The sequence below is a fragment of the Lepeophtheirus salmonis genome, chromosome Z, assembly GCF_016086655.4.
Source record: "Lepeophtheirus salmonis chromosome Z, UVic_Lsal_1.4, whole genome shotgun sequence".
In the NCBI taxonomy this organism is placed as follows: Eukaryota; Metazoa; Arthropoda; class Copepoda; order Siphonostomatoida; family Caligidae; genus Lepeophtheirus; species Lepeophtheirus salmonis.
This window is the reverse complement of record NC_092584.1, coordinates 1-19,926: the sequence shown is the minus strand read 5'-3', so window position 1 is coordinate 19,926 and position 19,926 is coordinate 1. Positions and strand designations below refer to the sequence as shown.

The 19,926-nt window shown below is 31.8% G+C and overlaps 2 long non-coding RNA genes across 6 annotated transcripts; one reads left to right on the top strand and one right to left on the bottom strand.

Moving 5' to 3' along the window:
• Positions 1–9,516: 9,516 nt before the first annotated feature.
• LOC121130255 (uncharacterized) lies at positions 9,517–10,236 on the bottom strand. The gene is made up of 2 exons (XR_005868642.2): positions 10,027–10,236; positions 9,517–9,932 (listed from the first exon to the last, which is right to left on the bottom strand). It is a non-coding gene; the product is annotated as an uncharacterized lncRNA (long non-coding RNA).
• Positions 10,237–10,329: 93 nt separating this feature from the next.
• LOC121130323 (uncharacterized) lies at positions 10,330–19,418 on the top strand. 5 transcript variants are annotated; one of them, XR_011783839.1, is made up of 5 exons: positions 10,330–10,471; positions 16,580–17,590; positions 17,644–18,232; positions 18,304–18,492; positions 18,553–19,418. It is a non-coding gene; the product is annotated as an uncharacterized lncRNA (long non-coding RNA). The 5 variants fall into 5 exon arrangements; XR_011783840.1 differs by lacking the exon at positions 18,553–19,418 and having other exon boundaries at positions 17,644–18,030; positions 18,085–18,232; positions 18,304–18,529; XR_011783841.1 differs by lacking the exon at positions 18,553–19,418 and adding an exon at positions 15,165–15,397 and having other exon boundaries at positions 18,304–18,529.
• The last annotated feature ends 508 nt before the right edge of the window (positions 19,419–19,926 follow it).

The following is a 19,926-nucleotide window of genomic DNA, read 5'->3' as shown; positions in this document are numbered from 1 at the left end:
TATTACTTAAGTAATCTATGGTCTGATATTTCTATAAATACAGGTTCAGAGCGGGCGATCACTAATTTACCACGAGTGGTTCTTTGAAGCTTCATACAAGGTGTTACCTCGCTAACACACAAAAATACCCTTCAAATTTTTTGTTAACTGCCGATTCACTCATTTCACTTGTAACGTCATGGTTCATAACTTATTATTTTTAAAAAATAAACAAAGTAATGATTTATTCAATAATTATTCTCCGTTTCCAAAAGGATAGAAATACAATTTTTTGTTAATCCTTCGTCGTATAGGAAAGAGGAGACAAGAGGGGTCCAATAAAATGGGTATGCATTTTTGTTTTAAAAGACTTTTATAGTTTTTCAGGGCATAATAATGATTCAAATACTATGAACTATGGTTTTAAATCATATTTAGTTTATGTTTTTGGCTAATTCTAAAGAAAAATACATAACCGAACCATTGACCTGTGTGAAAGTCCATTAGATGAATCTTAGTCAAAAGACGTGATATGACACTGAAGTCTGCAAGAGATGAAAAAACACATTTACACAATTTTAGACAAATCAGAATTAGAAATAAGAAAAACAATTCTTGATTGATATACATACATGAAGCCTCTTTTCCTTATAGTTTCTTGACTCCCAGTATGATAGTATTTTTTTTTTTTATAAAGACCAATAGGCATACCTTTATTTACAATTCTGGCAAACAAGCATTCTAACAGAACGCTCCTTACACATAACTGATATGAGTTAATGAAAAAACAAAAATAAGAAAAAGGACAATAAAAATCGCAAATTTTTCTATATTTTTTTCTTCCACATTAGTACACAAAAGTCCAAATTAAGGACCATTGTCGGAAAAATTAGCTATAACGTTAAGTACTTTCTGTATTACACCTTCCAAATTTGTTGGTATGGATTTTTTGTTACCTCTGCAAGAATATATTATAACTTGTACTTTACTGATGATGGCCTCCACCTTAAAAGCCCTGGGAATATTCGGATCAGTGGCTACTTTACAATAAGTTACTGACGTCAAGACTTGTAGTTTTTCTTTTAATTTTACTTGACACATCCTTACCAAAGGATTCATTCCCCCTATTAAACTCGTAGCAAACATGAGCTGACGTTTCTACTTTCCCTCTACAGAATGTGCAATATAATTGTATTTTAAAAGTTGCGAAAATATCACGCAACCTTTCATTTTGGTTTAAAATATTTTATGTCCTAAAACTATGTTTCTCATCAAAAACATAATTATTTTTTATAAGTAAAGTACTTATGTTTCTATTGTAATATGCTCTATTTTAACCCAAAATCAAAAATATTATCAATATTAAGTGAAACTTTCATTTTTCGACTTTAAAAAAAAAAAAAAAAGATTTAATCACAGTAAAACAAATCATTAACAATTGCGCATCTTTTTACAATTTTGAATAATCATAGCTTTAAATAATAAGTGTTCAAAATTGAAGAATTTTTTCGAATACTAAACTAAGTTTTTTCACCTTGGTCGTAGTAATACTGAAGAATGTATTTAATCATCTCTTTTTTATAACCATTCTGGAACACTCGAACACAAAACTGGATTCACCAAACACAAAACTGTCAATGAACTTTTTTTAAATTTTACTCTTGATCTTTAAGCATAACTTAATTTTTTAATGCACTGTATTAATCGCGAGATATATCACACGAAAGCCATAAAGAAAATAATGAAATTATTGGATATTTCATAAATGATGGACATATTAATGATGTAATTTTTGAATATTTTAATAAAAATGACTGAAATATAATTATTCTGTGGGACATTATAAAGTTCAATTGCCCACAGTTATATTACTTATAATATAATTACATAATAACCATGTCACTTTAATATATCAAAATGAAACTTAATATATGATTATTAGAACGACACAAATTGTCAGAGTTGGGCAAGTTAATATAACTTCAGTTAAATAATTAAGTTAATTTACTTTTAACTTAACTACGTAATTATTGAAACAACGTTATTTTATCTATATATTAACTAATTAATTTTCTTATTATCAAAATTAACTTTTAACTTAACTAGTTAATTTTATAAACTGTATTATCTTAACTTTAACTTTACTTGATTAAGATACCGTTCAAGTGAAAATCTAAAGAGACGTTGTTGAACAGGTTTCATTCTACATTGCCTCCTCTGATACTTATGATACGAGACAAGCTTCGCTTGCATTTCTTTTTCTCTTCTTGTTGGCAGTTTGAATCAGTATTTTTTCTTGATCGTTCACTGGAAGTAAAAAAAATACCAATCAAACCAACAGCATAATCTTTATTAAGTACCCTTAATAAATCACTCAATTCACTTTCACTTAAATATTTATTCTTTAATTTCGAAATTAAAATTAACTTGACCAACGTTGAGTAAATAAATGAATTTGAAATTTAATCTAAAGGAAACTAACTTAAATTAACATAAAGTTAATTAACTTAAGTTAACCTACACTTAATTAACTTAAATTGACCTATAGTTAATTAACTTAAACTGAACTTGTTAAAAAAATGAAACTAAAAATAAACTTTAAATATTCATTCAAATGGAAATTAACTTTAACTTAGGTAGTTAATTTTTATAGAAATCGAAATTAACCTTAACACAACTAGTAATTACAAAATTCAATAATAATTCACTTTGACTTAACTAGTTAAAAAGATAAGTTAACTTGCTGATCACGGAATATTGTAATTAAATAATACATTTTAATACGAAAAAATTCAAACTTTACAACTTTCTTATACAAATTGCAACTATTATAAACAACCTAACTTGTACAAAGATTTGTATATAACGTTGCTGATATCTTTGGGGGACCCCCCGCACCCCCACCCCTACACAAAAAAATAAAGCTAGCAACGCCCTTGACCCGTGATATTGAAATGCAACAGCTGAATAATGAATTTGAGTAATATTATCATTTAGTATTAACCATTTAAGAAATGAAATATTCATATATATACCGGTAGTTGCATAAATACGCGGACTAATTTTTAAAAGCTTATATCTCGAGGTTCCGTTACCTGGGAAAAAAATTCCAGCACAAGTAACTTGGTAAATTTTTTGGCTTTGTTTTTATTTTTCTTACTCGCATCAAATAAAGTCGCTTACGATGAATGACAAGGCCAGACGTCATATGGTTGCCACTCTCCTCCGCGCCGGTAGGTCTGTCAAGGAGATAATCAAGGACACTGGACTATCCAGGACTATTGTGTTCAAGGTCCAGAAGCTTGTCAAGGAGGGAAAAGATCTAAATACCTGCCTATACCTCTGGAATGACTCAGGATTGGTTCGCTGCCAACCTGCCATTTTGGAACAAAAATATTTGGCCGCCTCAATCACCTGATTTGAATCCCCTTGACTACTGTATGTGATGGTAAATTGAGAAGAAGGCCTGTGCTAACCGCCACCCGAATTTGGACTCATTGAAGGCCAGTGTCAATGAGCAATGGGTAGCCATGGAAGACCATTACATCATCAATATGTGCATGACCTTTCGTGGGCGCATGGAGGGTGTCATAGTAGATGATGGCGGTTATATTCAGTAATTATATTAAATTTAATACCAGAATAAATTCTCTATTATATCATTCTCAAAAAAATAGGTCATACGAATTTTATAAAACATTTAATTATTTGCCCAAAATAGTCGGCGTATTTATGCAACTACCGGTATGAGTGCATTTAAGAGGAAAGGACTTTTTTGGGTAAATCAAATCCATGATTGTCTTAATTTGCATCAATAAATTCGGTAAAGACTTTCAGTCATTCTCATCAAGTAGTATATTTATATTCAGACATGAATGTATCATAGACACAGCCGTACTTTCTCTTGCCCAAAATAATCCTTTCATATAAAATTTGTAATTAATTTTCCTTGAGTAGGCGGTCTTCCGTACAAATACTTCAACACTTCTGTAAAATACAAGGGAGTTTTTACACTGACTTCTTTTTCCTTTATCAAAACTTCTTTTATTTTATAATATTGAAACAAACCTACACTTGTACACCATTCACCTAGGAAACTATTCAAGCCTTCTTTTATACTTTCAAAATCAATTTCAGGTGTCTCAGTAGGCGGTGGATTATACTCACAACCCGTTAGTAAGTCTTGAGAAAGTGGTTATGAGTATTAAATAGAGGAGTCGCCACTTACTCTGAGTCACTCTTGATAACTTCATTACCAAAGTGGAACAGGTAATCGATAACTTATGGTACCTTAGACATTATGTTGCCTTTCAAATTATTTGATTAAGAATAAATCTTGATCGGAGTTGAACTTTGCTTTTAAAAGTGTCTCCTTGTGCAGGCTTTATTCGAAACAGAACTCAACTCCCATCAGGATGTTTTCTAAATCAAATGACCTGTAACGCTCTCAGATAAAATTACATAATTCTCTAGCGCAATAAATGGCAACCTTTGAAAGTTTTTGCTTGTCCACATGAAAATTAAAAGTATACAAAGAGTGATTAACTGTTACTAGTACTTAAGAAAAAAAATATTTTTTCATTAGTTCATTTTACTTCTTTTTTGTTCTCTAGACGTGAAATAGTTGTAGGTAGTCGCCATTACATTAGCCAGCACAGCATCCATTAGTGATATTCTTGGGAGTACTCTAGACTTGGATATAAATTATAATAAAGAACTCTTGATAAATAATTATACATTGAAGCAAGGTATATCAGAGACAGTATTTTAATTTAAAAAAATTATTGATAAACCCTCCCAATTCTGTGACGTAATATATGTAAATCCCATAAACATAAAGAATCATCATAATTATTGTCACGTGGCAGAGATCACTCTTTGATTGGATCAGATAAGGTCTTATGGTTATGGTAAGTGATTTATTTAATTATTCAACCAAATTACTTTTTATTTGGGGTATATCTTATGTGGTGAAGAGAAAGGTTCGGTCGCTAAAGTGAACCGACCTATTCGTTTCCTTGCCACTGTTTTTATTTATCTTGGGAAAGAGTTCCTTTATGAGTTTCATTTAGATGGTATATGGTAATGCCAAAGTAGATACGCCCTTGGAATTCATCTCTTTAGTGTCCAAAGATTGACTAGCGAATATAAGCAAGAATTCACATCGTTTAGATACGTATCTTTCAAAGGAGTATGGATTAAGTCTATATAGTAATTACTCCTTAACCGTAGTCATGGATAAAGAACTTAAGGGGAGTTCGAAAAAGTATAAAACTGGGCAGTGATTGGTTTCCATCATTATGTTGTTTTTGAACGTAAATAAAAGCAACCAGAAGAATTTGCATATCAACTCATTTCGAGGAGTTTGAGGAAAGTTACCAACGTTTCTTCTCACAACAGACAACATCTATGGAGACTTTCTCTACAGACAATTCATAGAAATCTAAATAATATTGAATCCCTTGGATCTCTTATGAAATGGAAGGAAATATCGATGTTTTTACAATTTAATGTAAATTTAAAATCATTTGTAAATTATATACTCTTGACTCGGATTAGTCAAGTTACTGATAGAAGATCCTCTATGTCACAAAAGGACTATTTACCTACACACAACTTTGGTAATACTCAGAAATGGTATTGAACCCTATAGGAGTCTTCTTATTCAACTCAAACATCACTTCAGAGAATGGATCTTAACATGGTAGACTACAGGATCTGGTGGCAAGTGGAGTCCTAATACTGCCGAGTTGTCCGCCACCGAAACATTGCCGACCACAAGTCATCTGTGAATAAAGAGTTGAAAAAGATAAGCCTCATCTATATATCATATATGTGCAGGCCTTCCAGTACCACAAAGATGCAGTGAATGCCACGAATTACAGCCAAGTTGGTAAATAAGTTCTTCTATAGCGAGTGGTCTATTAAAAACTAAACACTTTGAATTTTAAACTTACACTAAATATAATTTATTAGTTAACAATATAATTTCAATAAAATTAATACTATAACTAGATGTTCTCTTAATCATTATATAGATATCCTTAGCGACAATGACTGCTTCAAAGAGGCGGCGGAAGCTCTGAGACCCGCTGCGGTTGTAGTCCTCTGTCATGACGTCCCAGTGATAGATAATAGTGGCTGCAGGACTTCTCCTCCATAGGAAACCAAAAGGTGTAGTCAAAACAGTTGGCATCAGAGTTGTAGCTAGGCCAAATGTGGCAAAAAGAGTTTAAAAGACTCATCTGGAAGAGTTTTCAAACGGAGGAGATGGTGTCAAAAGTGGCCTCTTTATCCTCACAATGCTTTTTCCACCAACTTTTTTATAGTCTAGACGGTCTGGTATGAAACTTCAAGATCTCTTGCACGGCCCTCATGTACTTGAGGGGATTGGTATGGTCTGTTTTCTTTAATAGACGGTGCACTGGGAGTCGTTCAACTGCTTGGACTGGACGAATGGAAATTCGTTGATCACATTCAAGTGTCATTTTCTCGACTTTTACGTAAAAGAGAGCTAAAGTTTGTCTTGTTTTGTTACAAATTGCTTATGATTTAATATATCAATATTAATAATTTTTATCACTCAACCTTCATTAATTATGGAATTAGTAAGTGTGCAGATATTAATGGTCCACCTGGGTTTGTTAAATTTAATAAATATATAATTCATGTCTAACATCTCCAAGTTCATTTGATTTCATTCTTATTGAAATGAAGTACTGTTGAATTAATAAAAAAAAATTCAGTTATTTGCATAAACATCATCATTTTCTATCATGTGAAAAGTAATGACGAAAATCGTGTATATTTTGGGCATGTTAAAAAAACCGAAACCGAGAACCATCATGGTAACCCTGACAATTTGAAAAATGTTTTGGAGGCGAGAAAGACGCTCATGACGTTTTATTAGATCAGCTACAATCAGCTATGTCAAGAGAAGAATAAGAGAAGGAAATAAACGAGGACATTGGCGAGAATTACTCTAATGGTGATCCTCAATTCTACTCGTAGTCACACGAGGACTTTCAATTATTACTCCTCACTTATTCTTGATATTACTCTCCGTCTTTTTTGAGCACACACAAATAAAATGTACATCAAATTAACATCTCTAGATAGTGGCCAGTTGATAAATATTTGTGAACACTAAAATGGATATTCTAGCTAATAACTATAGTATGAAATTTCCATTGAAATTGCAACTTATTTTAAACTTTCAAAAAAATAATTTGCTATGTAAAAAAATAAACCCAAAATCAATATTGTAACCTTAACAATTTGAATAATATTTGGTAGGAAATCAGCTTCCATGTATTGACGTTTACTTGTTAAACTACAAGAAAATATAACAGAGGAGAAAATAAATGGAAAAGGACATAAACAGGCAATATTCCAATGCCAATCCACAATTTCATTTTGATTTTTTAAAAGAATTATCCCTATAATCAGTCCCTTCAATTTTGTTAATTTTCTTGATCAATTAGACATATTGGAAAAATTCACTTAAATTTACGGGAATTAAAATTAGATAAAAATAAGCTTATAAATCTACAGTATATTATATATAACATAAAATTATCGTATTAAAACCACTATAAATTTCAGGATTTCACTCCCTCCATAGGCCTCAAAAAGACCCTAAAAGTACTCCGTTTATTATGTAACAGCACCCCCGTAAATGATAGTCACCAGCCACTACTGTAAAGGAGGCCAAAATTATTTCAAGTCAAAAGCTCAAAATAACAGACACACATCCATCTTGTTGAAATCATATCGAAATATCCTGAAATTTTTCTTGGACCCATGGAAGTACCTTGCTCATTAATAAGTTCAGGTATGTTCCTTTATTAATTTTCACATAGCATCTAGGATACGTAAAAAGACTGATTTAACATCATTTGATGCAACTGTACCCCACATCATGATTGAGGCTGGTTTTTGGGTGTGGTACAAGTTCCTAGCCCCTGAAAAGATATTGGAGGGATCCCTAGTGGATTTTTTTTTCACATTGGGAGTTGATTTTTGTTATTGTCTCAAACAATTTTCATCAGTGAATATCACAACAACATCAGGATAGTTTGCATAGCAATGAAGGAGATTTTACAGTCTGACCTTTCTCTTGACTATAGTGGCCTCAAAAATAACCTGCTTTTTTATGCGTGTAAGGCTTGAAACCAAGTTTCTGTTTGACTACCTTCATGATCGTACTCCTAGACATTTAGGTCATCTTGTTCTACTGATGTTGGTCCGTATGTCACTGAACACTTACTAATTAAATAATTAATGAAGCTTGAGTGATTAAAATTAATTTATATTTCAATAAATTAAAGAATCAACAATTAATTACAAAAAAAAAAAAAGAAATCTGAGCTCTGACGCATTTAATTGTCTCCAGCACCCCTGTCTACGCCGTCATTAAGTTTGAAACATATGAGAGGAAGAAGGACTCTGTCCAAGAGGCTAAACTGGACCCAAAAGACTTGAAGAAAACAGCCCAGGCCAATCTCATCATGTCCATGAGGGTTCATATAAGAGATATCAAGGTTTCACACCATATTTTCGCAAGAGCAGTTAAAACAGTGGTGGAAAGAACCTTTTGAGGTTGGAGAGGCCACTTTTGATACCTGCAAAGAAATTAGCCCATCTCCTTCAGTCAAATACTGAGGCCCTCAAACTTACTGCCGCCCAGCACTGACACGCCATGAAAGAGTACCACGTCTGCAGCGAGTGCCAGCCCTATCACCGCCCCCTGGAATTCATCATTGCCGCAAAGAGCAACTAAATTAATTATTAACAGAGCTCAGACACATATCCATTTATTGTATTATTTGTGTTAAATTCTATTTTTTATTATTAAATTAATTATTGTTGAAGTGAAAATTTAAAGTGTTAAGATTTCAATGGAACAACCGCTATTGGCGCATTCTTGGATGAAGGCACTCTTTAGAGCATCTTTGGTGGGTTTGAAGTTGGTACAAGTCCTACCCTGAAACATGAGTTACATCGAAAAAAGTGCATGGGATTTAGGTCAGAGCTGCTAGGAGGCCACATACTTTTTCGCCAAAAACCTTTACAATTTGCTTTTCACTAGTCCTGCACACTTTTTGCAAAGTGAGAGGGCGCTCATCTTGCTGGAAGATGTAAGAGATATCGCCATAGGTGTCCTGAAGCCAGGGAAGGATTTTGTCGAGCAGAATGGCCTTGTAGAGGTATTGGTTGATCTTCAAACCCTCCATAATTAAAATGTTGGATATTTTATTTCCGTCTTACATAATATTGACCAAGACCATGATACTGAACGGCTTCTGGCGCTTGGTATTGATACAGTTCTGCTAAAAGATACTGCCGATTGTCTTACCTAAAATACAGTCCTTTTGGGCGTTGTAGATGGCCTCAAAAGTGAATAACTTTAATTAATTTAACGGGTAATAATAAAAACAATTTACGAGAAATCAAACAACCTTCATCATTGATATTAACACAAGTAAACAATTATTTGACCATTAAATATAAATAGATATTTGTCTTATATATATATTCATTTTTTACAAATATATTTTTTAATTTCTATATTTTTAAACTTAGATGGGCCTAAAACACGAAGGGTCAATATCTTTCTAATTAAAATGCACTTTTTTATCCAAATAGTATATTATTTATATTCAATATATTATACATAATAAATAAATAAATTAGTATTGTTTAACAATTAAAAATATCAGTGAAATAATCCTTTTCAGCCTTCTATATGTCACTCCCTCCAAATATGGTTTCTTTACATCTGGTTCTGTATACCTAATAATAATATGCTCATTTCTTTATAGTTGGAGAGGAAGATGATGCAAATTTCGATTTGGAAGTCGCAAAAGCATCCTTAATATTGTTTTTCCATGGTATTTGATTATTTTGAGATGTTGAACTATTTCTTGTCGATGGTCCCGAATTTTCACTTTCTAGAGGGAAAAATATATTTAGTAATTTTATTATTGAAGGTGTATCTAGTCACTTAATAAATTATAGATAGATTTGTGTTCAAGAGAACCTTACTTAAGACAAGGCCGTAGCCATAATGAGATCAGGAAGGTATAGTACTTTTTTGTAAAAAGAAACAGATTTTGACACGGCCATTCGGACATTTTAGCTTAATGAAAAATAAAAAAATAATGGAGTGTCCAATCTAGTATTTGCTATTTTTATGTATTGACTTACTACATATGTAAGTGCATATATCTGACTGCCTTAATATACACATAGCATAATCTGTAAGTTAACATTTGTTTAAGGATTCAATTTTTGCAAAAATACGTTTTTAGATAATCTTTGATACATTTTATATACCTGATAAACGAACTGGATATCGATTACATGAAGAAATATTTATTGAACTTTACTTGATAAATTAATTATCTATTTTCATTGAATTTTATATATTTTTTATGTATAGAAAAATATCAACTGCTAATATATATAAAACTACTATATCATGGGAGAGGTAAGTTCTTATTCTTCTAAATACATATATTACTTTTTAAATCCATTTAAATTGTAGACTTTACATGCCCCCAGTTGAGTTATATTTTGTCAAATAATCTAATTTAGCATAGTTAGAAATAGACTGAAATTCATTTCTTCAACGATGTTTGTCCGTTTGACGACTATACAGGATGCGGTTTTACAATTAAGAATTTTCGAGACCTTTTTATATCGTAAATTAGTAGAGATATTTACAAATCCTTTTTTATATAAACTTAGGGACTCTCCGTGAACCTAATCATTCAACCCAACCACCCTCAGCCTGAGCCACGGCCTACAACCTGGCGCAGAACCTAGTACACGCCTTGATCAGGGGATCTTTATTCATATTGTTCAGAGTCTCAATAATGGAGGCTCTCAGAGAAGCCAAATTGTTGTGAGCACGTTTGTTGGACTCCCTCTCCAAGACACCCCACGCGAAATAGCCCAAAGGATTGCAGTCCGGGGAGCTCGAGGGCCACATTGCCTTAGACAAGAACATCTCCAAATTGTCCAAAAGCATACCATTACGATCGATGGATCTGTACGCAGATACTTGCTGGTGTTCCCATACCTCCAGAATCCGTGATTTTCTTTGTTACTTTGTACACCTTGGCAAATTTCAACTAGAAAAAATCGATGATCTGTTTGGGCGCACGGCCTGCACGGAAGGTGACAATGATAGCTCCTTGACGGTTATACATGGAGGACATTTACAACGCATTGTTAACATAACTTATACGAAATAGTCTGTTGAATCTGATAAACTGGTTTTTAAAGCTGTACGATTAAGGCTTCCAAAGACAACCCGATTTAAAAAAAATTTATTTGTAAAACTGCACCCAGTATATTTTAGTTTTCTAACAACCCTATAATGTAAATATTCAAAGGACTTTTAACAAAATACCCATCTTTCCGCCCTCCCCAACTCCTTTCCAAAATTTAGTGTGTCTAATAGGCATATTATAGGAACTTAAGGGGCGGAGATGGGCCCAACAATTAAAATAACAAACATTTTTTTTATGATTATTCTTTTTTTAAAGAAAATATTTTCTGATTGTCTTTTTTTGTATCCTTGGTCATATTCTGACAAATTGCTATTTTGTACAAGTTGCTAATAAACAAGAAAAAAATCATAATTTTTCAAAAATGAGGAGTTTTAAGTATGGAGGCGAAAAAACAAAGGGGTTCTGATTTGCCCTAGGCCCAAGGGATTGTTGAAGAGACCATGTAGGTCGTCGGTTGTTCCCAGAGTCTTGTTTTCAAGATTAAAAACCTGTTTGCTTCAGGTCAGAGCCTTGAGATATCCCCTGGGAGCAGTAGACGAAGGAAAATTGGATCATGCAGGATGTGGATACCATGATCACCAAAAGTCCAGCCAAGAAGATAAGGAAGTATACCAAGGCTGTTAATGGCAGTGATTGGACTGTGAGGAGGTATGTGTAGGATAAGAGGAAGGTCTCTTATGTACGAAGACATCGTTAACTGCTTTCAAAACTAACCGGGTCAAAAGAACCCAAAAACTGGTTGACTCGGTTAAAGCATAATGTGTCTACAGTTTGTATCTCCTACCCAGATCCCCCCCCCTCGTCTATGCCATTTGGGGTGTAGTCGAAAAGAGAGCCTGTGGCACACCTCACGGAAATTTGGACTACCTCAAGGCCTCCCTCGAGAAGTAATGGATAGTCATGTTTGAGGCCTTCATCAAGAAATGCTTCAGTGCCTTTAGGCACACGTTGGAAGCCATGTTAGGAGTCATTGGAAAACATTTTGAAAAATAGAAAGATGCATAAATAAAGAAGCCTTCTTTTCATTATTGCAAAAAGTTACCCTATTTGGTCGCTATCAAAAAGTCAAGGATTTTACCTTGCACACTCTATAAGCAAAGTGTACAAGCAAGTTGCAGCCTCACAATGAGAGGAATAATTTACCTCTTTTACCTCTGACATTTGTACACTTACGGTCATGGAACATTAACAAAATTTGCTTATTTTCTTTCACCTGTCGTTTGATTACGTATTCAAATATTTTTATTAAAAATAAAAAGAGTAAAATCGTATTTAAATGGTACTCTATGTTTTTGGGTCCCCACTTTGTAGTATTTAATAACAAATGTGCTTTCTCATTTCTCTAAAAGATCACTCAGTGTTTTAGTAAACACATTCGAAAGACTTTAAATATATCTTTTTTACTGAATCTTTTAATATTTCTGGCAATCCTTCGAATCTTCTCTTTTTTTTAAAAGAGGAGGGGAGGTTTAGTCAATGATATTTTAGCAAGGTTAGTTAAAAAGGTTTTCGGTTCTCACTAAAAAATATATCAGCATAACGAATGTCGTTATTGGGACCCCAATTACTGGAGTTTAACGATGAAAAATAATTAAAAACCTAATGATAACATTATGAAAATAGATTTAATGGGCAAAATATATTAATATTACACCATTTTTAGCTTTTTATGTATACCATTTACCCAAAATAATGTGGCCAATGATGCCAGTATTAAAAGAAAAACAGAGAGTTATTTCATATATCTCTTATGTTGGTCCTACAATTTTATTTTTGCCTTTTCTTGGTCAAATAACATTTGGTTTAAGTTCCTTTTAAAATTCCTTGACTACTCGTTAATCTTCATTTTTTTAAACATATTTCCTAACATCTGTAATCACACACAATTTTTTTTTTTTAAGATTAATCCGTTAATTTTGGGATGAACTTTTGGTCTGTGGTAGTATTCATGATTTAAAATGGTTTGTTTTCTATTTTTTGTGTCATTATTTGAATACTGCTTTAGGTAAATGCATCTATGGGAAATCGTTTAAAGTCAGCAGTTCAATTTATGTTATTATTACTATTGTTGTTTATGTTTGAGCATTTATATGTCCCTCTTAGGCAAAATAGAAAATCAAAAATAGCTTACATGCACACATATAAATTGATAAATTATAAACATCTTTGGGGGGAAAACTTCTTCTTTGTTTTACATAAAATTAGTGTTCTAAATTTCTCCAGAAAAAATACAGAGTACTTATTGTGTACAAGTTGCAACTTGTACAAATAAATTGTATGTATAGATCAATTAAAATGATAGTAATCAATTAATATAGGGTAGAAATTTTAAATCCGAAATAAGTTTAGACCGAAATAGCGTGGCAACCCAGAAATCTACGTCTTTGAAAGTGTACTCATCAGATTTAGCTGACAAAACTTTATAAGAAAATTGAAAAATCCTACTGATATTCTCCAAACAGGAACGCCGTGTTGCCATTAATGTGTGCCTCCTTTCTGAGTGCACGCCCAAGGAGTCATTGAATTGACGAAGCTACACAAATCTACTGTTACGATGTTGCAAAGGCCTTCAATGAGTCTGATGGGATAAAAACATCTGCAATGAAAACATATGATCGTTCTCATAGCAATCCCCACTCCAGATTTCCTGAAGTAAGGGGCAAAGGAAATGTTTCCTCCTAGCTACTCAGATATGAATCCCTTAGAATACACTGTGTGGGGCGTACTGTAGAAAGAATCCAATTTACTTGTAATTAACAATATTGACTCCTGTTGGGTTTCTAGTCTTTAGGTAGTGTTCCAAATGCAAAAGAAGTTCCACATAAAGGTCTGTGGCAGGGCCAGGTTGGAGGCTGTGTTCGAAGCTGGAGGGTGTTAGTTTGTGTAATTGATCTCTACACATATAAGAATAAGTATTGAACTACTCCAGACTATTCAATTAAAAATGGGCTAACTACTAGTGTTGGGGCTCGGCCCTAAACTGGTTTGAAATTGTTATGATTTGTCGAAGAGCAATTTAATTCGGCTTTTTAACCCGGTAGCCGGTAATTTTGCCTTAAGGTGCTTTCCCTCAGGATATTTGGTCTTAAACCATTTTACCTTAAAGATATTTTACTCTTATATATATATAAATAAGATTTATAGTTTGTATTTGTTTTTTTTTTGTTAAAATTGATGTTTCTTATGAATTTTTTAAATCAAATATGTGATATTTATTATCATAAAATGTATTAAATAATAGTTTTCTGTTGGATTAATAATTTTATTATGCTCTTGTCTCATATAATTCTTGTTCATCAATCCATGAGTATTTTCAAATATGAATAACCCATCATATCTTATGTTAGTTTATTCATAACAGAGAAGTGATTTTTTTTATTTCTGTTTCTAATACTACTAAGTTTACTATCTATTTTGTTTGTGGTTTAAATTCATTACATAGTCAGATTTTGTTAATGTATTGGAATTTTAGGGCATGATTCTATCATTATTCCAACAAAAAACAACCATTTATAGTCTTGTATACAATACACATTGCATATTTTGATTTATAATATTCCAAAGGAACATGCATTTTAACCAAAAATAAAAAAATCAAATGCATAAATCTCATTTTTCTGTTTTTTAAGATTAAATATCCTAGATGCAAAATGGCTTTTAGGAAAAATGGGTTAAGGCAAAATATTCTAAGACAGAATACTTGAAGGTAAAATTTCCAAGATCACATTAAAGGGATTTTTAGTGGAAATACGTAGCTCAGTTTACTTGTAAGAATATAATTTCCTAAACTAAATGTGCTTAGTTTCAATAATTGGTGGTGATTTGTAATAAACTAAAATATAAAATTTAGCTGTATTTTTTTAATTAAGATGTGTTCCTTTACAGGCAACATGAAAACATAGTACAAGAAATGTACGAGAGAACATTAAGGGTCTTTGCAATATCCAAGAATACTCCTCCGCCCATAAGTTAGGCAAGATAACCGCAGAACATCAAAAAGACCGCCACTAATTCACTAGCCATCAAGGACCCCTTTAAGCAAACCTAAAATACACACCAGTATTTGGGTTCTGGGCCATCACTAAATTTGGAATAGTATTCTTATTTATAGATACCTTGTAAGTTCCAAATTCCTGAAATTTTGTCAGAATCCATAGTGTCTGTTATTATCAAAAGTCAATGGTTAACTAAATGATGAAATTATCTTTTTATTGAATAAATGCACTGATAAGACAATGCTCAGATCCAGTAATGAATTTTTAGAATAGTGTTCTAGAAGGTATTCTCCTTTGCCCATCCCTGCATTTTCGCTCGCCGGCTAAAACCCACATTTGTTATTGTTATTTAAGCTATTGCAGACGGTAATGACAATTTAAACCTTCAACTGCAATTTTTATAGATTTGGACTTTAATCCTTTTTTTAAACCATGTTTTTAGAGATTCATTTGGATTCAAGGTCATATTTCTGCGTGAAATAACTAAAGCATTAAACCAAGTAGCACAACAGGAACTTTAGTTTGGGGAGATAGTTCAGTCAATTTTTTAATATTTTTTCTTTAGTAGTTATTTTTATATTACATCACTCTGTTAGTTATCATCCGTTTTCACCATTTTAACACCCTGTGTTTAAACCAGAGCCTGATGTTAGCTCCAACAAACGATTTTTTATTTTATCAAAAAAAAAAAAATAATAATATGTGTGGCAATAACATAAAAGCTAGCTGGGATACTTTTCCCCAATATTGCGACATAATGATAAATATACCCGTTAATATGAGTACTATAATTTATATTAAAATAAAAAAGTTACTAAGTACTTAGGAGGCACAGTGTTTATGGTTAATTGAACCTGATAAAAATTGGTTATTTGGTAACACAGATCATAAAAGATACTGTGACGTCATGATATGAATTTTTTATTATAGATAGCCTATCAAAGAATTCACGTTGAACTGGTTAAGAACTATTCTCACCAACTGAAATTGATTATCTAGATGATATCAAAATTTGATTTAATGTTCAAATAACGCACAATGAAATTGAGTCAAATTGTATATTATATGTTCAAGTAGAAATTGAAACAAATATTAATTATAACTTGTTGGACAGCTTTTCAGTTGTTTAATACTATATTTGACTATTAATTATCCTCGTCGGTTTTTCATTGAACTAAAATACTTATAATGTGTTTTTCTCCGCTTCATTAAAAAAAAACCCAAATTGTTTTATGTTCTCGTCACACATATGTTAAAATACTATATTTAGGTGTATTTTTTTAATAAATATATCCTCTTTTACAGATAATAACAGCGAAAACAGAGAACATGAAAGCATAGTCCAAGATGTTGTTGAATCAAAGGGAAGTAATCAGTCTATGGTTATGAACAGTCTTAGGTAGCAGGAGAGGAGCCTTGACACTGACAGTCGAGGTACTCAATGACTGCAAGGCTGCCTTCACTTTCAAAGAAGATGCAAGTGGGAAGTTATTGATGAAAAACAAGCACCTCAAGGTTGAATGACTTCCTAAAGAATAAGAATAATTAATTTATGTAAATGGACCGGAAAGACAATTCCTTGGTAAGATCGAATAATTGTACAATACTTATACTCAAAGAGGGGATGAGTGTAAAAAAAAAATAAAGGTGGTTTCACTGAAGTGCTTACGCACTCATTTACTACGCATAGTTTCTCCTTTTTATAAATTTTATCCTTCAGTCCATCTTTACTACAATAGCTCTTTCTGTTTTTTGAGGACATTTTGATAGAATCTCTCATTTTACAATAATGTCAAGTATTTTTCATGATTTCTTTTCCTTCGGGGGAAAAAAAAGTAAAAAAACAAACATTGGGAAATTAGAAAAAGAGAAGGTAAGCATGAAATTGGAACGATTTCATCAGTTTAATATTCAAATCAGTGTGATTTAAATACAACTTCGAACCATATTATTATAAGGTAATTTAATACAGTTACTACCTTTACATTATATATACCATAGAAGATAAACAATAATCAATTGAAATTTAATTATGATTCTTCGCTGGGAATTAAAGTAATTTTCCCCTCTTAAAGGGGAAGCTCTTGTAGTGACTCAAAGGCTTTAGCAGTTTGTCGGTTTAATTTAAATTTGTGTACCTATATATATATATGTAGATCTTCATCTGAAGGATCTACGAGAGAAAATATAGTTATTTATTTACCAACATCCAAAGAGAGGACAACGTTATATACTTAACCTCGAGTAACACACTATAAGTTCTCCCTACGTGAGACTAAGTGAGTAAGCACATTGTTGATTCTACAATTTGATAAGGTATTCATTCTATTAAATACATTAGAACCCATTGAGAATCTTTTACGTCGTAGTGAAGCACATGAAGCTCAATCTCAGATTCTCAAGAGGATCATTTTTCCCTAGTGGACTGCAACGAGGAACGAAGAAGACTGTCGGATATCATTCAAATTCATTAGGGAAATGAAATAGGAGCCTTATTCTGTGTTAACTCTTTAGCCTTGACATAATCAATTTTATGATTCAATCCCAGACCAAATATAGTCAATCCATATGTATTGTAATTACTAATCTGTATGACTGTTATTTTTTTAGGATGGCTTTCAATGATCCCCTACCTTCTTCATCAGTTAAAAGATACTAGATAGAGACTTCTTGGCAAATGTGTGGAATCGAACTTAAGAAAATATCGTGTTATTTTGTTACTTCTGGCATTAAAGAACAATTAATTGTGATTAAGTGTAACATAATTACATATAGGGATCATATATAATTAATTGTAAGCATTCCTTCAGTTTCATTCCACTCTTAACATATAGTGAGCGTTTTAAGTGATAAAGAGACATAAATAAATTCAAATATCGACTATGTACAAGGATTCTTTGAAGCAAACAACTTTTAGGATTCAATGAAGTTTAAAACGGTCTTAGTATGCATTGTTATGTAATGATTTAATGAAACTAAAGTATCTTAAAACTACCACTTTATTGAAATAGAATCAATAACAACTTTAGGATTATGAATATAATGTAAGAATGGGACCATGCGATAATGATCTTTCTCTGGCCATATTTATGAAGCTCTGGACGTCATTGATTAATTTTTTTCCAACAATATTTAAGAATTTAAATGCAGCATGGACAGCGTAGTCTGTATAATTATGGCATGAAAAAATACCTATCATGTGCAAATCTTCTATATAGGTAAGTACTACAGTTTTCCTATAGGATATACATAACTAAAATTGAGTACCTTCTCTTCAGTTTTGATTTTGATATATTGTTCAACTAATCAGCTATAAAATTTATTTTTCTTTAAAAAAATATTTTTTTAATTTTCAATTGTATGAACTGTTCAAGTTTTGATCCATGTAAGTTTCCTAAATGATAAAGAGTTTTAATTTTCTATGATTGAATTATATGTTAAAATTTGGTTCTTATCTTTCCTATAAGTATAAAAATAGAAAACTTTAGTATTGAGAGATTCTTCAATGTGCACATAAATATAATTGGAAGGGAAATATGTAAACATTCATTGCTAAGAAATGATATAAAACAATGATATCTTGGTATAGTCTTGATTGAATTATGACAGAGAGAAATATGAGCTTAACAAAATGTCTGAAAAATCTGTAAAATATCACATTCCAAATAAAATATTTGGAAAAGGAAATAAACAAGCATATTGGCAAGAATTATTCCGAGTCCATCCTCGATTCTGAGTCCAACAAGGATTTACAATTACAACTCTGCAACAAATTATCAAAATTACTCTCCGTCTTTTATGAGCATACACGAATGTTCAATCAGGTTTTGAATATTATTAAACCTCTTTAGGAAAAAAAAAACATACAAGATTTACATCACTACTTATGAGAGTGAAACTCTTTGACCAGCTTATAATGTCGTCACATATGATGTAAAAATCTTATTTTGCTCTGATGTCCCCAAAAAAGGTCGCTCATGAAGCTATACTACTTATAATCCTTCAAAACGACTTACTATACAATAGCTAATAGTTATCCCTATTGGAAGTTTAGTAAAATTGTATATTAATTTATTGCGTCGAATTTGTAAGACAATTAGTCAGTTTTATTCATTTAATAATAGAGAGAGTTTTGTCCAAAGTATTATATAACAGTTTTATTGCTATTTTTATAGTAGTTTGTTATTACTGGTTTGTATTAAGTTCAAGTTGAACAATAATAAATATTAGTTTCAGAAACATTAATCAGTTGAAAACAACCTAATTGTAGATAAATTATACATAGTTTTCTGAATGTCTGTTTCTTTGTTAGCGTACCAAGGACAAACAATTTGGGGTCGAAATATTTTACAAAAAAGCTAAAAAAATAATATGAAATGCTAAAACTTAACGACCATTTTGCGCAATACTATGTAAAGCTTCCAAATTCAAAATATCCCCACTGACAAAAATACAAAGAACCAAACTTTGAGACAAGAAAAAAAGAAAGTAAAATTGAGAGATTCCCAATTCTTTAGGGTTTAGTTTTTAAGAGTGGTCTTTTAAGACAATTACAATCGCATTATTGATTATACCAACAATTGAAATGAAATAAGATGTTAATAATAAACATTTCTAAACTCTTAAAAGAGTTTTACACAAGGCCCAAAGTC